A 20438-nucleotide genomic window follows, 5' to 3' on the forward strand; every position below is an offset into this window, starting at 1 on the left:
TTTCAACTCCCCCTTCCACTCCCTTGGCAGCAAGTCCATTCAGGGTCTCCTCCAATGTCACAATGAGGCCACATGTAAACTAGAGGAACAACACCTTATTTTCCACCTCTGGAGTTTACAGTTCAATGGCCTCAACATGAAATTCACCAGCTTCAAACTCTCCCCACCCCTGGACACATTCCATGTCCAGCCCTCCCTCTCATCTCCACCTGCTTGACCTGGCACAACCTGTCCACCTTCTTTCCCACCTATCCGCCCCACCTTTCTTAATGACCAATCTCCACAATCCCCGACCTGCAACCACTGTTCAACAGCCCACCTATCTTCAGCCCTACCCAGCCCCCTCCCTCTATTTATTTCTGAGCTCCCTTCCCCCTCCCCAGTCCTGACGAAGGGTCCAGACCTGAAACGTCAACTTTCCTACTCATCTGATGCTGCTTGGCCTGCTGCTCCAACTCCACATTGTATTGGCTCTGACTTCTGGCATCTGCAGATCTTGTTATTTCCCAGTTGCTGAAGGTAAGCATGCAGGTGCAGCAGGCGTTAAAGAAGGCAAATGGTATGTTGGCCTTCATTGCCAGAGGTTATGAGGACAGGAGCGGGGATGTGTTGTTGCAGTTGTACAAGGCTTTGTTGAGGCCACACGTAGAATAGCACATGCAGTTTCGTCCTCCTTTTCTGAGGAAGGGTGCTCTTGCTCTCGAGGGGAGCCCAACAAAGGTTTATCAGGCTGATTCTGGAGATGGTGGGACTGACGTATGAGGAGAGATTGACTAGATTAAGATTGTTTTCACTGGAGTTCAGATGAATTATGGGGATCTCACAGAGTCTTATAAAATTTTTACAGGACTAGACAGGGTAGATATAGGGAGGATGTTCCCGATGGTGGGTATGTCCAGAACCAGGGGTCACAGTCTGAGGATTTGGGGTAGTCGATTTAGGATGGAGATGAGAAGACATTTCTTCACCCAAAGAGTTATGAGCCTCTGGAATTCATTACCACAGGAAGTGGTTGATGCCAAAACATTAAATATATTCAAGAGGCAACTAGATATAGCACTTGAAGCAAATGGGATCAAAGGTTATGGGGAGAAAGCAGGATTAGTCTGTTGAGTTGGATGAGGAGCCATGATCATGATGAATGGGGAGCAGTTTTGAAGGGCTGAATGGCCTTCTTGTGCTCCTATCTTCTAGGTTTCTATGTTAATGTGTGTCATCGCTGCTCATTTTCACACCCAGAGACAATGTGCAAACTTAAAGAATGTTTGTGGCTTCACAGGCAAGACAGGCACCTGCCCCTCCCAGCAAGAGATCATCACTAAGTGGTTAGAACAGGAAAATGGCCTACATTTCTTAGTTACTGCCTTGTTCAGAGCCACAGTAATGACTGGTGGCCATATCTCCTCCCCAAAGGAGAAATCACAAATCTGACTAGAAGCAATTATCTTTCAAGTTCATTGCAACAGAAGCCATTTATTTTATTCATACTGCTGTAGGTAACAAGGCCACAGAGTTGGGATAAAAAGTGATCATGCAGCAGTTTTAATCTTAGGTTGTGCTGTTTTTCAACGATGGGTCAAAATGCTGAATTTATCTAAGCACAACTCTGTGGGTGGACCCAAATCAGATGACTGAAGTTGTTCAAGAAGCAAGTTATTTAATGCTAGTCCTATCAACCCAAGCCCATTGTCTTTTCGCATCAATGTTGTTGAGGCCAGTTTTCCTCTTTTGTGTTATTTTTCATAAAGTTCTGCATTAAAATGATTAATGACATCAAATACCTATCACCATATTATTAGTTTAAAATGAATTGGCAGCGTGGTATTACACATAAAAGACTTTAAGGCAAGTATTGCTTCACAGAGTTAAGTCCGGGATTTAATTTGCCTGCTAGGTTTCCAACCATAAATTTCTGTATCCATTTATGGATCGGCAAATGGCTGTAAAACTGTCACATGACACTTACATCTTTTTGTCACAGGCCATATGCATCCACATTACTTTCTCACTGGTTTTTCTAGAAAGGCAAGTGTTTTTTTTACCTGTCACCAGTCGCCTTTGGGCAGGTAGTAATAACTTGCTTCTTGAACAACTTCAGTCATCTGATTTGGGTCCACCCACAGAGTTGTGCTTAGATAAATTCAGCATTTTGACCCATCGTTGAAAAGAAAGAGTGATATATTTACAAGTCAGGATAGTGAGTGGGTTGGAGGGTTCCTTGTCAGTGATGGTGTTCCCAAGTATCTGCTGCCCTTATCCTTTTGGGTGGAAGAAATAGCTGATTGGAAGTGTTTTGGAGCCAAACCCATCCAGACAAGTAGAGAGTATACTATCATTTGTCTTGCTCTGAGTATAAAACCTGAGGGATCTGGGTGTATATGTGCACAGATAATCAAAGGTGGCAGGAAAGGTGGAGAGAATAGTTGATAAAATGTACAGTGTTCTTGGCTTTATTAATAATAGGAGAGGGTACTTGAGCAAGGAGGTGATATTGAACTTGTACAAGACACTTGTTAGACCTCAACCGGAGTATCGTGTGCAGATGTGAGTGCCACACGAGAGAAGGATGTGAGAGAGTGCAGAAGTGATTTCTGAGAATGATTCCAGGAATGAGAAACATCAGTTATAAAGACAGATTGAAGAAGTTGGGACTATTCTCCTTGGAGGAAGAGGAAATTTGGTACAGGTTTTCAAAATCATGAGCAGGCTAGAAAGCGTAGATCGGGATTAACTCTTCCTGCCTGTAAAAGCATCATGAACAATAGGGTATATATTGAAAGAAGTGAGATTGATGGTAAGGAAAACATTTTCACAAGATAAAACCCAAACTGGAGGAATCTAAATGTGTGTAAGAATGGAGAAACTTGGGTGTATATGTGCAGAGGCCATTGAAGGTACAGGAGAGATTGAGGGGGCTGTGAATAAAGTATGAAGTATCCTAGGCTTCAGCAATGGGTCACACAGTACATGGGCAGTGAGGTGATATTGAACTTGTATAAGACACTTGTTAGATTCCAACTTGCGCGCTGTTACAGATCTGAACAATGTGAATGCATTGGAGAAAGTGCAGAAGAGGTTAATAAGACCATAATAAATAGGAGTAAGCCGTTTAATCCGTTCAGCTTGCTCCACCATTTAATGTTCCCATGGCTGATCCAACATTTTTTACATTCAAATTCCTGCCTCTTCCCCATTACCCTTCATTCCCCAACTGATCAAGAATCTACCTATCTCAGCCTAAAATGTAAGTACAGACCCCTCAGCTTGCTCTAAGAACTTTTCTTTTCTCTCTATTCATCACGGAATGAGGGTGTCTCTGCCCAGGCAACATTTATTGCCCATCCCGAATTGCCTAAAGGGCAGTTAAGAGTCAACCACATTGCTGTGGGTCTGGAGTCACATGTAATCCAGACAAGATAAGGATGGCTGTTTCCTTCCATGAAGGGCATTAATGAACCAGATGGGTTTTTCAAACAATTGACAGTGAATTCATGGCCGTCATTAGATTCTTAATTCCACATATGTATTGAATTCAAATTCCACCATCAGCAATGGCAGGATTCAAACCCAGGTCCCCAGAACATTATCTGGGTCTCTGGATTAACAGTCCAGCAATAATACCACTAGGCTATCGCCTCCCCCTTCCAAAGATGCACAATCCTCTGAGAGAAGGAATTCTTCCTCATCTCAGTATTAAATTAGCACAACTTTATTCTGAGACCATGCCCTCTGATCAGAGGGGAAACATCTTCTCAGCATTTAGCCTGTCAGGGCCTTTGAGAATCCGATATATCTCAATGAGATCACTTCTCATTCTTCTAAACGCCAATGAGTTGAGCATCAACCTGCTTAACCTTTGCTCATAAGACAGTCCCTCCATGTCAGGGCTCATCCCAGTGAGCTTTCTTTCGTCTGCCTCTAGTGAAATTGTATCTTTTCTTAAATAAGGGGACCAAAACTGCTCACAGTACTCCAGATGTGGTCTCACCAACACTCTGTACAGTTGCATTAAGACTTTCCTACTCTTATACTTCAACCCCCTTGAAATTAGGGTCAAAATTCCATTACACATAACATGATGTGGAGCTGGATGAATGCAGCAGGCCAAACAACATCAGAAGAGCAAGAAAGCATACATTTTGGTTCTGGGCCCTTCTTTTCTTTTCTGAAAGGCCCAGACCTGAAACATTAGCTTTCCTACTCCTCTGATGCTGCTTGGCCTGCTGTGTTCACCCAGCTCTACACCATGTTATCTCAGATTCTCCAGCATCTGCAGTTCCTACTATCTCTCTCTCAACATTCCATTAGCCTTCCGGATTCCCTGCTGCACCTGAGTGCTAGATTTCCATGTTTCATGCACCAGTCACCCCAAATTCCTTTGTGTTGCAGCTTTCTGCAGTTTTTCTCCATTTAAACAATCTTTCATTCTTCCTTCCAAAATGAACAACTTCACATTATACTCAATTTGCTGACATTTTGCCCATTTACTTAAGCTACCAGTATCTCTCGGTGAACCGTTTGTAACCCTTTTGCGACTTGCTTTTCCATCTATTTTTATGTCGTCTGCAAATATGGCTACTTCTGTGTCTTTAATATATATAAATTGTAAACAGTTATGGTCCCAGCGATGATTTCTATGGAATCTCACTGGTCACAGGTCACCAACCTGAAAAATTGTCTTATCCATTCTCACTGTTTCCTACCTATTAGCCAATTCTCTATCTCTGCCTTGAGAGTTTATGCAAATGGCTCCAGGGATGAGAAATCTCAGTTAGAAAGATGGAATGGAGAAGTTGGAGCAGTTTTCTGTGGAAAAGAGAAATCTAAGAAGAGATTTGCTTGATGTTCTCACAATCATGAGACATCTGGATAGAGTAGACAGGAGAAACTGTTTCTGCTTTTAAAGCATCAGAAACAAGATGGCTCAGCTTTTCAAAATGAGTAACTATGATGTTAGGAAGGAAACTTTTTTTGAAATAGCAAGTTGTTAGGGTTTGGAAGTGTGGTGGAGACTGGTTCAATCAAGACATTCACAAAAGCATTCAATAATTATTTGAAGAGAAATAATGTGCGGGATTGTGTGGAAAGGGTGGGAGAATGGAACCAAATTCTGATATTCATTTGACAGCCCAGACCTGACATTGTGGGCTGAATGGCCCCCTTTTTGGAGTAACAAATCTGTGAACTGTGTGAAAAATGGATACATAATTTAGAGATAGCAACATATTTCAAGATTTTGTTGAGTAAAATAAGGATGGAAATGAGGCAGTATTTTGTGGGGGTGGGAGGTTGATGTGGAGGGGTCTAGATTTGAAGGAGAGAGGAACAAAATCTAAGGAGAGAGAACCATTTCATATTAGTGAACATGGGGACCAGGAGGTGGAATTTGATGGTCAGCATTATTAAGATAGGGTTGAGGGAGCAGGTAATGGATCTCATGGATTAGATGAACTTCATGAGAATTTGAGATAAAATAAGTAACTAGAGAAAGACTGTTTCATTCAAAAATAAGGCTGAGGGAGCCTTAGAGGAAATGCCACTCATTGGAGAGAGGGGGGAAGAGAAAGATGAACAAATTATCTTAGTCCATAGGCTCCTTAAATATGTTACTAGAGGTGAGGATGGAGAAGACAGACGAAGGAATGGCGACAGGAGGCCTGGTTTAACTTTGCATTCCAGGACAATCCTGGAGCAGTGAACAGTCTCAATGGAGAAGAATGGGACGTACAGAGTACTATTTGACTAAATCAGTTGTACAACATAGATGTTCAAACCTGAGTCCCCAGGTTTCAGGGAGTGAAGAGGAGGCACCTGTCAAGGGAGATGTCCAGAGTCAGAGAGCCATGAATTTAATAGGGATGCTCGCACCAGAGATGATGGTGTGATTGAGCAGATCAGTGGCTGTTGGAATATTGTGGTGGATAGGTAACTAAATGTGAAATGATTGGAACTTGAGCAGAGTTTATCCTAAAGGCAAACACATATTGAAGTGCAGTTGGAAAGGGGGAAGAAATGTTAAATTGAAGATGGCTGCAGAGAAACGTTCAGTCTTTCCCTCCATTAGGAATCAGTTGGGTGATGACCAGCAATGTTGTATGCAGAGTTTGAATGAGTATAACTTGGTGCTATTTTTTCTCCTGACTGCAATTACAAATCCTTACCCGCTCCTTTGTCATATCAGCGGCTAACTGCTTGGCAAAGCAACTCGACTTAGCTTCATGCCAGTTCAACAAAGATTGAGAAAAGCAATCATATTTCCTGTTAATGTATTTCCAGCCGGGGTGGGGGGGGGGCACATGTTTCTTTTGAATCTGTAACAATAATACACATAGTTGTGATGCAAAACAAAATGTCCACAAACCAGTATCTCTAAACAAAACTATCCCTCTACCATACACTTAGTTTTCTATATAGCCCACTTTGATACTAGGCTGGAGTCACAAACAATGGCTGAGATGTTTGTGTTCTGTTTTGAATAAGTTATTAATGAGGCTGTGACATTCTAAAAAGTCTTGTGAATCTTTGATTTGAGTCGTTGCCTGTTTTCCCATGATGATAATGATGGAAGCAATTCCAAATAGGACTTCAAGTTCATTGCCCAGGAATTGTCTGCATGGTGGGAAGGAGAGGGTGATGGTTGAGGGGTGCTTTTCAGACTACACGTCTGTTTCCTGTGGGATCACACAGGGTTAAGTATTGGGGCTCTTTCTGTTTGTGATTTATATGAATGGCTCAGGCTTGAAAGTATGAGAGTCAATCAGAAGGTTTGTTGATGATATATGAATTGATAGGGTGGTAAATATTGAGGAGGATAGCCTTAGATGTCAAGAGTATGCATATGCACTGGTCAGATCGAATGATTAGATGAAAATGGAATTCAATCCAGCTATATGCGACGTGATGCAGTTAGCAGGACGTACAAGACAAGGGAATATGTGATGAAAAGTAGGGCCTGGGAAGCACCAAAGATCAGAAGGGCATTGGTGTATATGTAAACTGGTCCCTTAATGTAGTGGGACAAGTTGATAAATTGGTTAGGAAGGCAAATGGAATATTTATATTTATTAGCCAAAGCATACTTTAAGAGCAGGGAGGTGATTCTGGAATTATATTAAATATTGGATTGGTCACAGCAAGAGTACTGTGTACAGTTCTGGAATCCACATTATGGGAGGGATGGGATTGCACTGGGGAGGGTAAAAAGGAGATTTACCAGGATATTGCCTGTGATGGAAAGCTTCAGTTATGAAGAGATTTTGAGCAGACTGGGGTTGGTTTCCTTTGAGCAGAGGAGATTGAGAGGGAGCATGATTGAGACATATAAAATTGAGGGGCATGGGCAGAGGAGACAGGAAGAAATATTTCCCTTTGATGGAGAGATCAATGACAAGGTGGATTTATGGCAAGGAACAGGAGGTTTAGAAGAGATGTGAGGAAAAATATTTTCACTCAGAAAATGCTGGGAATCTGGTATGCCCTTCCTGTAAGCCTCACTGTTTGTTGAAGTAACTTGGGAGCTTGTGGTTTTTTTCTGAAGAAGGATCCAGGCCTGACACATCAGCTTTCCTGCTCCTCTGATGCTGCTTGGCCTGCTGCGTTCATCCAACTCTACACCTTGTTATCTCAGATTCTCTAGCATCTGCAGTTCCTGCTATCTCTGCGAGCTTGTGGTACAGTTTGTAAAGTGAAACAACCTTCTGTTAAGTAAAGAATCCTGTATCTAAAGAGTTTAATTCAAATCTCTAATTGTAAATAAGTTAATCACTTTCTGTATGTTTGAACAATTGTTTTAAATGCAGCTAATCAAAATGTACCCTCCTCTATTCAAAATGTCACTGTTTTCTTAATAATGGGAATGGTGACGGGTGAGAAAGGACTAACAAATAGAACAGGTTGTCATTTGACACGTCAGTGTATTAGAATCATAGAGCATGGCAACAGACTCTTCAGTCCAACTTGTCCATGTTCAACTTACCCAAACTGACCCAGTCTCACTTGCCTTTGTTTGGTCCATATCCCTCCCAAACTTTCCTATTTACCTACCTGTCCAAATGCCTTTTAAATGTTGCAATTGTACCTGAATTTACCACTTCCTCTGGCAGTTCATTCCACATATAAGCCACCCTCCGTGTGAAAAAGTTGTCTCTCGGGTTCCTTTTAAATCTTTCTCCTCTCATCTTAAGATTATTCCTTGAAGTTTAGAACTCTTGAATCCTCGGGAAAAGAAAGAGACACAGAGTATTTGGTCTGTGTCTTGGTCTGTCTCCTCATCAGCCGTGGTCCAACAGCCTGATTACTGCTCTTCTCTATTGTTTGGACAATGGCTGTGCCTCTTTCTCTGTTGTTTATTTCTTTCATTTATTCATTTGTTTGTTGGATGTTCGAATTCTGACCCTCACATTGTCCCATTACGTATAGGATCTGGAACGGACCATTGTGGGTCATCATGATGTCCAGTCAACCCAAATGGTTAGGTCAGGTGCACATACAGTGGATCAGTGAAAAAGACATTGGCAAACTCACTGCTGGAACCTCTAGTTTTCCAACACATTACATACCTCCCCATTGTCAATGTGTATCAATGTTAACATCTAGTTCAACACTTTCTCCTCTCAGCTTCTCACCTGATTCAGGGTTTAAACAGAAATTCTCCTGAAGATCCACAATGTCTTCCTACAGTGGTAATATATCACTTAGTATTTCAGCATCTGTTCAAGAGGAATATGCGTCAATTACTTAGTCAAGTGTAGTATTGCATAAAGGATTGCAAGTTCATGGTGACACTGAGGGTGCGAATGTGATGCACTAGGGCGACATTTGTGTGTATCCTGGGTGGGCGGGTTGGTGATTGTTTCTGTTTGGGGGTTATTGGGTTGGGGGTGTTTGGCTGAGAGAGTTAAAATGAGATCAGAATAGGATATTAAAAATAGATGGAATCTTTTGAATTGTGATTAAAAGACTCACCATTTTGCTGCGCACGAGGAACTTGCTGCTAGAATTTATTTGTAATTAATGCCAGCTTTATTGACCACTCAGAATGCCAGCTGAGGGTGAACTGGTGTCTTATACAAAATTACATAACCTCCCTAGTTCATGTATTCTCTACCCAATTAATAATAATTAATAATTAAGGATACTGTATGCTTTATCAATTGTCTCTCAACCTGTCCTGCCACCTTTAATAACTTAAGTACTTTTACACCTCAATCCCTTTGCTTCTGTATTCCCTCTAATCTATTCTCTCCCTGGCCTCTCCCTTTTCCGCCAACTCTTCTCTATTGAACTTCATCGGTAAGGCCATAAGAAATGGGAGCAAGAGCGAGCCATTCGGCTCTCAAGCCTGCACCACCATTCAAGAGAACATGCCTGATATGACATTCCTCACAAAGATTTTTGTACCCTGCAACCATAACCTTTGATTTCTCTACTGATCAAGAATCTTTGTCTCAGCCTTAAATATACATAAGGACAGTGCCCCCAAAGCTCTCTATGTAAGGATTTCCAAAGACACACGCCCTCTGAGAGAAGACGTTCCTCCTATCTCAGTCTTAAATTAGCAGCCATTTATTCTGAGACCGTGCCCTTTGGTCCTAAACTCTCCCATGAGGGGAAACATCCTCTCAGCATTTACCCTGTTAATCCCTTTAAGAATCCTATATGTTTCAATGAGATCACCTCTCTTTCTTCTAAATTTCCATGAGTAGAGTCCCAACCTGTTTAAGCTTTGCTCATAAAACAATCTGTTGGGGATGACTTCGTGCACAGGCAATCACATCTCACAAACTTGATTGAGTTTTTTCACAATGTAACTGAGAAGATTGATGAGGCCAGGCCTTCGACAAGGTTCTGCATGGTAGGTTAATTAGTAAAGTCAGATCAAATGGGAGTCAGGGTGAGCTTGCCAATTGGATACAAAATTGGCTTAATGATAGGAAACAGAGGGTGGTGTGGACGGTTGTTTTTCGGACTGGGGACATGTAACCAGTGGTGTTCTCCACATAATGGTGCTGGGTGCACTTTTGTTTGTCATTTATATAAATGATTTGGATAAGAATTTAGGAGGCATGGTTCGTACATTTGCAGATGACACCAAAACTGATGGACAGTGAAGAAGATTATCTAAGATTGCAAAAGGATCTTGATCAATTGGGCCAGTGGACTGAGGATAGCAGATGTTGTTTAATTTGGATAAAGGGAAGGTGTTGCATTTTTGGTAAAGTAAACAAGGCAGGACTCATACAGTTAATGGCCAGGGCCTGGTTAGTGCTGTCAAACAGAGAGGCCGAGTGGTTCAAGTGCACGGTCCTTTGAAAGTTGCATCACAGAGAGACAGAGCAGTCAAGAAGGCACTTAGCACACATTGTTCAGACCATTGAGTATAGGAATTGAGATGTGATGTTCAGGTTGTTTTGGACACTGACGAGGCCACTTTTGCAGTATTGTTCAGTTATAATTGTCTGTCATAGGAAGGATATTAATAAATTTGGCAAGGTTCAGAAAATATTTATCAGGGTACTCCTGGAACTGAAGGTATTGGGTTTTAAGAAGAGGCTGGATTGGCTGGGTCTTATTCTCTGGACTGTGGGAGATTGAGGGGTGGACTCAGAGAAGTCTATTAAATCATGATGGGCAGAAGTAAGATAGTTGGAAAGGTGTTTTCCCTAGGAATGGGGAGTTCAAAACTAAGGGATATATTTTTAAGGTGAGAGGAGAAAGCTTTAAAAGGAACCTGAGGGGCAATGTAATCAGGCAAAGAGTGCTCCATATGTGGAATGAACTGCCAGGGCAAGTGCTAGAAACAGGTACAGTTACAATATTTAAAAGACATTTGGACAGGTACATGAATAGAAAACGTTCAGAGGAACTGGGCTAAACAGAGCCAAGTGGGATGAGTTTAGTTTGGGAAATTTGGTCAGCATGGATGTGATGGGCTGAAGGGCTTGTTTCATACTGTAATACTCTATGGCTCGATATGGTCTAACCTGCACCTTGTACAGTTGCATAAGAATTCCATACTCTTACACTCCAACTCCTTTCAATAAGGGCCAAATTTCTATTAGCGTTTTGGCTTAATTATTTTATATCATTCTATGTTTGCAATTTGCCTTTCCACTCATTCATCCAGTATATGACGTGTGTATGTCATTCTGAAGTTCTAAATTACTTTCCTTACAGTTCATAGTGCTTTCAAGTTTCACATTGTCTACAAATTTTAAAATGTACACCAAGCTCTAGGTCATAAATAGTTAAAAAGAAAAGCGAGTGTCCCAGCACAGACCCTCGAGGGACTCCACTGCAAACCTTCTTCCAGTCCCAAAAACATCACCTATCCATTTCTGTCTGTTCCCTGTGTTCAAATATTCTTCTATCCACAATAGCTCATGGGCGTGTGTGTGTTTGAGATGTGTTTGGGTGAAGGGGGGAGGTTTGCATGGATTGTGTTGGGTATGGTCATGCTTTAAAAGACCTGTTTGGAGTTCTTAGAATGTCTATTTGGGTGGTGATGGACATTGTGTAGAGATGATTGGTAGAGGGTGAAAATATTTTAAGACGAATCTCAAGCTCACCATTCTCCTGGAGGCCAAAGATTTCTTGTTGTAAGTATATCAAATTGACGCCAGTTTTCGAATCACATTTGCGGTGTGTCCCTGACTTCCCACAAAAATGTTCACCGATTGCTATATTAACAATTGCTACATTAATATTAGCTAATATAATTCAATTATTACTTCAGTAGATTTCATCCGAAGATCAAAATTGTTATTCCATGCTAATTCAGATGCTTTTTTCCCTATTTTCTGTGATGGGACAAGGGTGTCACTGGGAACACTAATGCAGCGATTGTAACAAGGTCAACCAGGTGGCTTCATGCAATATGAGTTCCATGATTGGAGCTGTTAATCTGATCCAATCAGGGAGCCCTGGCTGTCAGATATGAGCAGAAGGGTCAGGCATCCTGTTCTATCTGAGAGCTGGCTCTAGGGGAACTGTGTCAGTTTCAAGAATTCTCCATATGCTAATAAAGGGTAACCTGGTGACTGGATACCGGCTTTTGTCGAGTTATTTCAATTTGCATTTATTACACATTCCTAAATGCCCTCGAACCGTTTTTGTCAATGCTGGAATTTATAAACTTTGAGTTGAATCTTCAGAGGCCTTGAGTGAACTTTGTGAGTGAAAGTGAGAAATTTGTAAAAATCAGTAAACTATCCATTGAGGCTTTTCTCAGTGTCGAGACGAGAAGTCACATTTTCCAACCAAGTCCTGGACGTTGATGCTCGATTCTCACAAGTGAGCGATGAAAGGTTTTTCAACAGAGATTATCACTCATATTTAATCTCATTACCGACTATTCTCACCTCATTAATATGAAATCTCCAATTTTCCCATCCACTGGGTAGAAACTAGATGACATGAAAAATTTCTCATATGAAATTCAGGGCAGGTGCCTGGTGATTCATTTTGCTGTTTTCTCCTCTGGACCTCCATCTTACACACTTAGCCCCAACATGTGGGAAACAGTTCATTTACAGTGACCACATGCACCCCGCATCAATGGACATTGGCAACTGACATAAGAACATAAGAACTAGGAGCAAGAGTAGACCATCTGACCCACTGAGCCTGTCCCACTATTCAACAAGATCATAACTGATCTTCTTGTAAACTCTGCTCCACTAACTAGCTCACCAAAATCCTTAATTCCATAACTGTTTGAAAAATGATCTACTTTGCCTGAAAAACATTCAATGAGGTAGCCTCAACTGTTTCACAGGACAGGAAATTCCACTGATTCACAACCCTTTGAGTGAAGAAGTTCCTCCTCAACTCAGTTTTAAATCGGTTCCCCCTTATTTTGAGGCTATGCCCCCTAGTTCTTATTTCAACTGCCAATGGGAACAACCTCACTGTTTCTATCCTATCTATTCTCTTCATAATTTTATATGTTTCTATGCCCCCATCCTTCTAAATTCCAATGTATATAGTACCAATCTACTCAATTTCTCCTCATAAGGCAACCTCCAACTCTAGAACCAACCTCATGAAACACCTCTGCACCCTCTCCGGTGCCAGTGTATCCTTTCTCATGGAAGGAGGCCAAAACTGTACACAGTACTCCAGGTGTGGGCTCACCAATACCATGTAAAGATGCAGAATTTCCTCCCTGTTTTTAAACTCCATCCCTCTAGGGAATGAAGGGCAATATTTAATTTCCCTCAGGCACAAAACCACCCAAATCCCTCTGCATGCAGCACGCTGTGATTTTTCACCGTTTAAATAATAGTCCTTTTTGCTTTTCCTCCCAAAATGGATGTCCTCATATTTACTAACTTTGTACTCCACCTGCTAGACTCTTGCCCACTGACTTCACCTATTGATGTCCCTGTGCACTTTCAGTGTCCTCTGTACATTTTGCTCCACCACTCTCTTTCGTGTCATCTGTGAACTTTGACACACTACACATGTTACCCAATTCTAAATCCTTAATGCAAATTGTAATCAATTACAAACAATGACACATGTCAGCCTCTTCCATATTATTTGCCATATCTCTAAACCACTTCCAGTATACTTCTGCACTGAGGTGCTGCACTTTGGATTTCACTGGCATCTCATTGCACTGTTACTTCAAAGACCCTTTGTGTTCAGGGACAGGCAGTAGCTCACAGACTGGACCAGGCTGCATCTCAGGGCTGCTAGCTTGTTCTCTCAACACTCTCTCACTTTACACTCACCTGGATGCTCACAGTGTCCCAACCTTGCCTTGTTATGCCTCCCCTTCTTGTGCTTTCCCCCACCACATGTGTCCAATCTTTAATGTGCTGAGATCTGTCCTTGCTGTTTAATGCAGGCACAAAGCCAAGCAGCTTGCTAGAGTTGTCACCCATTATTTCAGGACAGTCCAGTTAAGGGTTTAGAATTTACCCATAGCCTGCACATGGTTTATGCCAGATACCAAGAGTTCAAAACAGCAGAAGTCCAAGAGGAGAACAGATGTGCAAGAGGATCTTATAATGGAGCTAAGGAGACCAAAATAGGGGCATGAAAAGTCATTGTCAAATAAAGTAATGAAAAATCCTAAGTTATTTTACAAGCACAATGAGGGGGAAAGGACAATGAGGGGAAGAGTAGGGTACCCTAGGATCATGGTGGTAATTTGTGTGTTGAGCTGTAGGATCTGGGGAAGGCTATGAATGAATACTTCGTTTTTCACTACTTATATATCAACACATCAGTGTTCACTAGTGAGAACAACAATGTGGATATAGAAATCAGGGAGAAGGCCTGTGATACAATTGAAGAAATTAACACAGATTGAGTGGAGGATCTGAGTGACCTGGCAGGTTTAGAAGTAGATAAATCTCCAGGGCCAGATGAAATGTGTCCCATGCAGTTGAGTGAGACAAGGAAGGAAATAGCAGGGGTGCTGGCAAAAATGTTTAATACCCCTCGAACCACAAGAGAGGCGCCAGAGGACTGGATGCTAGCCAAGATGGTAACGTTGTTCAAGGAGGAAGCCATGGCTAAACCGTCATTCTTTCAAATCGAATGTAAAATTCAATCATATGTGGCCACTGCAGCCCAGTGATACTTTTACTGTGAGGTCATTGATTAATCTTAATACATTACACAGCACCAAGTCTAGTATAACCTGCTTCTTATTAGTTTCCAAACGTGCTCTAAGGAAAGCCTCTCAATGACTCGTCAAATAGGCTACTATTGCCAATCTGATCTTTATGATGAAAATCACCCATGATTTTGACATACTGTCACACAAGCAACCACTTTTTCTGATTTATTTAAATGGACGGTCACTGAGGAGTGCTGGCCCTATTTGGTTCAGCTCTGTTCAGCTCTAAAATCTAGCAATTTTGAAGAAGTGAAATTTCGTGACAATGTTTTCTCTCAAACAAAGGGAAATGATAGTTTCATTGTTGTTCACTGATCTGAGGATGAATTAATTCAAGTTAATTCACAAAATACTGAGTAACCTTGACAGCAATGATCAGATCACTGACATTTCCCTGATTTTAAGTTTTACTGTCTCATTCTGTCTCTTTTCTGTTGATGACAATGAAAGTCTTTTAGATTGTCCAAATCAGCAAGCTCCATTTTCTCAACTCGGAGACCTTCATATCTTTGGAGGCAATTAGAGGAAAGCAACAATTTTCTTTCTCACATTTTAGCTTCCTGGAAATTTCTGGTTTTTCTCTGAAAATCTGAAGTTTTGTTATATCTGGCCAACTTATTCAGACACTTTCACACTTCTGTTTTATTTTGAAGATGATCTCAACTTCTAAATATTTCCTCCAACTTTGGTGACACAACTGACTTTGCTTTCTGTTCTTGGTGACTTCAATGCCTGTCTATAACCAGTAGTTAAAAATGCAATTGGCCTTTAGTTTGTAGTTCAGCTGCCCATTTTCACCAAGTTCCATATGCGAATCTCCAGGTTTTTCTTTATGTTAACACCTTCAGCATCCTCGAGTGTCTGCTCCCTTTGCACAGAGTGTGAGCTTGCACTGAGTGCATTATCACATTCCACTGGTCTGTGCTCCCACTCAGCTGACTGAGTGTTTGTTTCAGCTCTTGCTCCATTGAACATGTGAAGTAAGATGTGGGCATATATCACCATACATTAGCTGACTACATTGACTAAAAAGAGTTGGTGTGAGCTGTACTGGGGAAAAGAAAAAGAAATCAGAGACACACAGGCATGAACTTCATCAACTGACATCCTTTAAACATGCGTTAAGCTCAGCATTCAGGAATGAATTAATGGATCACAGAAATCCTAGGAATTTGTCTCTTCTGTTGCACAAAATGGGCTTCAAGTTGAGCAACTAAAAGCATTGGTTTAATAATGGAGGGTGTTTTCAAATATATTCGTGAAACTTAAATAACAGGCAGACAGTTCAATTTGGGAGAATAAAGATATCCCTGAGAAAAATGATAGTTTTCTGGGAACTATGGAACATGACCGTTTGAATTACAGTTAAGCATAGGGACCAATTGCAGTGTAAGTTTGTGCTGTGATCACACATGAGACCAGAGTTATGTTAGTTGATGTGGACTGTTCATGAAAGTTTTTAAACATTGATATTCACGAGTCAACATTTTCAAAGAGGCATCAGGAACCTGACAACCAAAGAAACTCATTTTCAAACTTAATGGCTCTATATCACTGGCCTTGTGACACTAATTTTAGTTTTAATTTATAGTCTAATTGGTGAGGAGGGGACTGTGTGCCCCCGAGAGGCTGCCTGCCCTGGTACCAGAACCAAAGACAGGCAGCAGTCATGTCAGGGGCTGCCGCTGAATTGTCGATGACAGCAGGCGCCTTCTCACGGGGTTAGCAACATGGAAGGAGCTGGATGGAAAGTGATCATCAACATTCAGTGTTCACAGCAGCACAAGTTGGCTAACGACAGAAGAAATGTAACTGCTCCATTGACCAACCTGCCACCTAAGAATCAACATGCACCAGTTTATACAGGTGCAGCAAAATAAATTTGGAGGATTCCATTTTGTGGCCATCAAGATCCTTAGCATCCTTATCATGCTGTTGATTGACAGTTCTCAGATTTTCCATTTTCTCCCAAATCCGATCCTGGCTTTGGAAAATTGCAAATATTCAAGAAGTGTCAAGATCCAACGGTGCCCTATATGATCATGATTTTCAGATCCTGTCAGCACCAGTTCCTGGCCCTCTATCCTTCAAAAGCCCACCTCACAAAGCTGGCAGTTTGAATGTAAAAAGCCAAGGTTCCATATTAATAAAAGAGTCATTTTGCTAGTACTAATGAATAAGCCTATGATTCATGGAAGATGATTTCTGTCTCTAACAAATGTCCCATGAGGTTTTGATGCAGGCAGATGCATCATCTCTGGCTCTGAATTGATTACATCTACCGAGTGAATGTAACTTGTACCTGTTGCAATCTTGTAATAACTCTGGGAGGTGGTGGTTAATGGAAATAATCCAGGACTCCAGGCCAATCCTCCTTGGCACATGGCAAATGGTAAAATTTGAATTCAATTCAAAGTATGCAATTAAAAATAAAGCTGCTGTTGTGCTGACTTTGTATCAATTGTAGTAAAAACCCAGCAGGCTCACTAACATCATTGCAGGGCAGAAATGATCCAGTCTGGCCTACACGTGACTTTAGATCCACAGCATCACGGCTTGCTCTTAACTCTCCTCTGGGCAATTAGGGATGGTCAATAACTGTGGCCTAAGCAGTAATATACATCATATGTAATTATAAAAAAGACCTGCCTCAAGTTATATAAGGCCACTGCTGTACTCATTATAACTCATCAGTGGTCTATTATTTACGACTAAAAGTTTAACAGGCTCACTCTCGATATGAGGATTGTCGGCAGCATAGAAGCCCCATGAGTATGATGTGAGTGATTGACCCAGATACCAGTATTTCAAGAACAAACTAGGCTCTGAATGAGTGAATTAGCCACCTTAACTGGTCTTAACCAGGGATTAAGTGAAATAATAATGCTCCCTTCCCCCACCATTGTGAATATAACCATGACCAGGAATAGGATCTGGAAACTGGCACAATAGCTTTAAAACTTTTCAGATCCATTGACTCCCACCTGATCCCTGGTGGTCAATCCCACTTTTTAATAACTGTGTGAATAGATGACAAAGGACACTTCAGAGAAAAATGGCAAAACCTTAAAACGAATGGTGCTGCAGATTTTAAAGGTTTACATAAATGAGCAAAATTGTAGAGCTTGGCAAAAATGAATTGAGTCTCTTTGAGGAAGAGACAGGAGAAGAGACAGGAACAGGAAAGCTGCAGTCACATTGTTGGGGTTTTTCACAGACCCCCTAATAGTTGCAGAGAAGTGGAGGAGTGGATTGGGAGGCAGATACTAGAAAGGTGCAGAAGTCACAGGGTTGTAGTCATGGTTGACTTCAAATTTCCAAATATTGACTGGAAACATTTTAGTTCTAATAGTTTAGATGGAACGGATTCTGTCCAGTGCATTCAGGAAGGATACCTGACACAGTATGTAGATAGACCACCATTAGCAAAGACCACTTCAGATTTGTTGCTTGGTAATGAACCGGGCCAAGTGTTAGACCTGTTGGTAGGAGAGTATTTTGGTGGTAGCGATCATAACTCTGCTACTTTTACAATAATCATGGAAAAGGATAGGTACATATGGCAGTGTAAGGTTTATAGTTGGGGGAAGGGTAATTATAATTCTGTTAGGCAAGAACTGGAAAACATAAAATAGGAACAGACACTGTCAGAGAAGAGCACCACAGAAATGTGGGGATTGTTTAAGGAATGCATACTGTGTTTGCTCGTTGTGTTTGTCCCTAGCAGACAGGGAAGATGCGGTTGAGTAAGGAACCTTGGTTCTCGAGAGGTTGAACGTCTAGTTAAGAGGGAGAAGGAGGCTTCTATAAGGTTTAAGAAACAAGGATCGGAAAAGGCTCTAGAGGGATACAAGTTAGCCAGGAAGGAGATGAAGAAAGGGCTTAGGAGAGCTATAAGTGTCATGAGAAAACCTTGGCAGATAGGATCAAGGAAAACTCCAAGGCTTTTTACAGTACACGAGGAATAAGAGAATGACCAGAGAAAGGGTAAGGCTGATCAAGGTTTGTAAAGGGAATTTGTGCACAGAGCCCGAGAAGATAGGAGAGGTCCTTAATGAATTCGGTATTCACAACTGAGAGGACCTAGTTGTAGAGGAGGCCGTTGTGAAGCAGACTGGTAGGCGAGAATAGGTGGATATGCCAGGAATTCTGAGAAAATTGAAGAATGATAAATCCCCCAGGCCTGATGGGATTTATTCAAGGATTCTATGGGAAGTGAAGGAAGAGATCACGGGGCCTTTGGCGATGATCTTTTTTGTCCTCACTGTCCAAGGGTATAGTGCCGGAAGATTAGAGAGTGGCAAATGTCATTCCCTTGTTCAAAAAAGGAATAGGGATAACCCCCAGAAATTACAGGCCAATTCATCTTACGTGAGTGATGAGGCAAATTATTGGAAAGGGCTCTGAGAGACCACTTGGATAGGCACAGTTTGATTCATGATAGTCAGCATGGATTTGTGAGGGGTACAAAACATGTGGATGAAGGGAGACAAGTGGATGTGGTATGCATGGATTTAAGTAAGGCATTTAATAAGGTTCCCCACAGTAGGGTCATGCAGAAATTAAGGAGGCATGGGATAGGGGGAAATGAGGCAGACTGAATTTAGAATTGGCTGACACTTAGATGACAAAGGGTGATAGTGGATGGAAAATATTCAATATGGTGCTCAGTTACGAGTGGTGTTCCACAAGGATCTGTTCTGCGTCCTCTTCTACTTGTGATTTTTTAAAAATGATTTGGATGAAAGAGTGGAAGGGTGCATTAGCAAGTTCATGGGCAATACAAAGGTGGGTTGCATTGTGGGCAGTGCAGAGGGCTCTTCTAGGTTACAAAGGGACATTGATAGAATGCAGAGTTGGGCTGAGAAGTGGAAGATGGAGTTTAACCCTGAAAAGTGTGAGGTGATTCATTTTGGAAGGACAAACTTGAAAGTAGAATACAGGGTTAATAGAAAGTTTCTCGGCAGTGTGGAAGAGCAGAGGGATCTTGGGGTTCATGTCCACACTTCCCTGAAAGCTGCCACCCAGGTGGATAGAGTTATTAAGAAGGCGTATGGTGTGTTAGCTTTCATTAATAGAGGGACTGAGTTCAAGAGCTGTGAAGTTATGCTCCAGCTATACAAAAGCCTGCTTCAGCCACATCTGGAGTTTTGTGTCCAGTTCTGGTCACCTCATTACAGGAAAGATGTGGAAGTGTTGGAAAAGGTGCAGAGGAGATTGACCAGGATGTTGCCTGGAATGGAGGGAAGTTCTTGCAAGGAAAGGTTGAGCGAGGTAGGGCTTTTCTCTTTAGAGCAACGAATGATGAGAGTTGACTTGATAGAAGTGTACAAGATGAAGGGCCTGTACTGTGCTGTACTGTTTTATGTTCTATGTTTCTTTGTGGTTGCAGTTTGTCACGCTGCTTGAGAGAGAGAGAGAGAGAGAGAGAGCTTTGTTCTAAATTGCTGAACTTTGCTTTGGCCCAGAATCGTGAACAATGCCAGGAACGAACCTAAGCCTCCGGACCAGCGATCAATTGAGCGGTCGCCAACAGGCAGAATAACATGAGATTGTTGCTCTTTCTTGAAAGGTGTGAGACTTGTTGCTTTTTCTGCACTTTTCTTTTTCATTTATTATTACCACTATAATCATTTATTATTGCCATTATAATCATAATTCTTACGTAATAATGATTCATATTTGAGCAAATTGCTGTCATTGAGCCTTCTCTTTATAATATCTATCCAAATCTGAAACGTACTACTTGGATACATACTGTGATCCAACATGCATTTTGGCAGCGATGAATGGGATTTGGGAAAAT

This window comes from Stegostoma tigrinum, chromosome 35, assembly GCF_030684315.1.
Source record: "Stegostoma tigrinum isolate sSteTig4 chromosome 35, sSteTig4.hap1, whole genome shotgun sequence".
NCBI lineage: Eukaryota > Metazoa > Chordata > Chondrichthyes > Orectolobiformes > Stegostomatidae > Stegostoma > Stegostoma tigrinum.